Source organism: Propithecus coquereli, unplaced genomic scaffold (assembly GCF_000956105.1).
Source record: "Propithecus coquereli isolate 6110/MARCELLA unplaced genomic scaffold, Pcoq_1.0 Scaffold80, whole genome shotgun sequence".
Lineage (NCBI taxonomy): Eukaryota > Metazoa > Chordata > Mammalia > Primates > Indriidae > Propithecus > Propithecus coquereli.
In genome coordinates, this window is record NW_012154174.1 from 7,181,157 (window position 1) to 7,183,757 (window position 2,601).

Sequence of the window (2,601 nt, forward strand, 5' to 3'; positions counted from 1 at the left end):
TTGACCCCTAGCAAACAAGTTGCTACTGCATTATTATGTAGGTCTCTAGCTTAATTGATAAAACACCAAGAATGCTCAAACAGATGTTTCTTTGCTCTTCTATTGGTTACTTCCATGAATACCACCCCAGGGACCAAAGGGAGATCAACTTGACTGTGAATCATCTATAATGTCACACTCATCCAACAGTTCAAAATTCAACAAACTACCACAATGTTAAGTATTTAAGAGTTAGTTTACAAAACAATATTCATTCATTAAATACACAGCAAGCATCCACTATGTACCAGGGTTTGTATTAAGTAGTGTGACACAGGACAAAAATTAAGTTTTGGAGTTTCTGAGTGACCATTTACTAGCTTAATGACCATAGGCAAGCACTTCACTTCTTTAAGTCTGTTTCTCTGTCCCTATAAAATAGAAAGTATTAGATCAGGGATCTTTCACAGTACCATATATTTGTACTGCTGAAGATAAACAGACTTTCTGAAGGGTACACAGAAAAAGATAAACAGCAACGGACAAAAATTCCCAGGTCTTCAATTTTTCATTCCCACTCAACCCTTTCTTAAAATGAATCTACCTATGGATCAGAGATCCAGGTGGAAAGGTCGTGTTGATTTTCTTTTCCTGCCTTCCCTTTCACCAGTGCCTTTACCCACTGCTATGGGCTGAAAATCCGTCTCCTCCAAAACTCATGCTGAAATTTAATCCCCAATGTGAGAGGTGGGGCCTTTAAGAGGTGATTGGATCATGAGGACTCCAACCCTCATGAATGGGTTAATCCATTCATGAATTAATAGGTTATGTTAGGGGATCTGGTGGCTTTATAAGAAGAGTAAGAGAGACCTGAGCTAGCATATCAGCATGCTCAGCTCCTTTACCACGTGATACCCTGTGCCTCAGGACTCACAGGGAGTCCCTATCATCAAGAAGGCTCTCACCAGATGTGGCCACTCGACCTTGGGCTTCTCAGCCTCCATAACTATAAGAAATAAATTCCTTTTCTTATAAATTACCCAGCTTCAGGCATTCTGTTATAAGCAACATAAAAAGGACTAAGACATCCACTTTATAAAAAGAATGCACACCTCTCATCCATTCTGAATGGAAATACACAGTATTTTATTGCCTGGGGTATAAAAACCTCTGAAGTGCTAAATGAGGAATGATTCATAATATCTTATCTGCAAAGTCTTCTTTAATTAAAGTAGCACAAACCACAGGGCTTCCCGTTTTACATTATTTCTGTAAAGACTAAAGCTGGAAATTAGAGATAGGGAATTGCCATAATATGTTCTATTAATACTTTCAGATATATTATAGAGTAGGGCAGTTGATGAAAATCATTTTAAAAGTTTCTCTCTCCCATCCTTTGTTTATCATCTAAGAATGCATTACTTTTCAAGAAGAGTCCCGTGAAGCAAAGCTAAGAGAGATTCCAATAAAAAACAAGACAGACAGCATCAATTTACTTCTTCCAGACAACAAATCAAAGCTCCTTGCCCTTCCACTTATTTACTGAGGAATAAATACCAGAAGATGGCTGTCACAGGAAAACATATCAATCCATTTACTTGAATTGAAACATGAAGTTAGACTTTTTCTATTATGAAAAGTATTCTAATTGGTCTCTTACGAAAGTAAATCTAATTGGTTTGACAATGAAGAATAGTTTTGCCAAAAAGGTTATGACACAGACAATGGCCTTCAACTGAATAAATAGTTTTGACTAAAATATGTTGACTAAAACATGACAAGGTACTTGATAAAAACATTTTATCAAAAAAAATCCTTTTGACATAGGTTTATTGAAATTAACAATATTTAACTTTTCCTAGCACTTCCTCAAATATTCAGGTAAACATGATACCAAGTGAAAGGCTAATAGATAAAATTAAAAGCTACTTAAGAAGCCTTAATAAAGCTTTTCTTGGTATACTTTCCAGATTGGATGTCTTTAACAACTCTAATAATTGAAAGCCAAGTGGTTTCTAATTTTTTTTCCTAAAAAAACTGAAGAAGGACCTAATCAAATTATCAGCCGATAAATAAAATAATTTTTGATAACAGAGTTCAAATACCTGAGTGACACTGCTAAAAACTCAGTCCATTACAATCCAATTAATTATGTGAATAGATTTCTCAGCACTTATACCTCTAAAAGAAGAAAAGAAATAGGCCAGCAGCTCATCGTATAATCCTAGCATGCTGGGAGGCCAACTGGGAGGATTGCTTGAGCTTAGGAGCTCGAGACCAGCCTGAGCAAGAGCAGGACCGCGTCTCTACTAAAAATAGAAAAATTAGCTGAGCGTGGTAGCACACGCCTATAGCCCCAGCTACTTGGGAGGCTGAGGCAAGAGGACCGCTTGAGCCCAGGAATTTGAGATTGCAGGGAGCTAGGATGATGCTACTGTACTCTACCCAGGGTGACAGAATGAGACTATCTCAAAGAAAAAAAAAAAGAAAAAGAAAAAGAAAAAGTGACACTGAACATTGTCTTATTGCAGCAACGAGTATTATTTATCCATAAAAGGTTGAATTAAAAAAATTAAAGAATAGCTTTAACTATCTCAAAGAAAAAAAAAAAGAAAAAGAAAA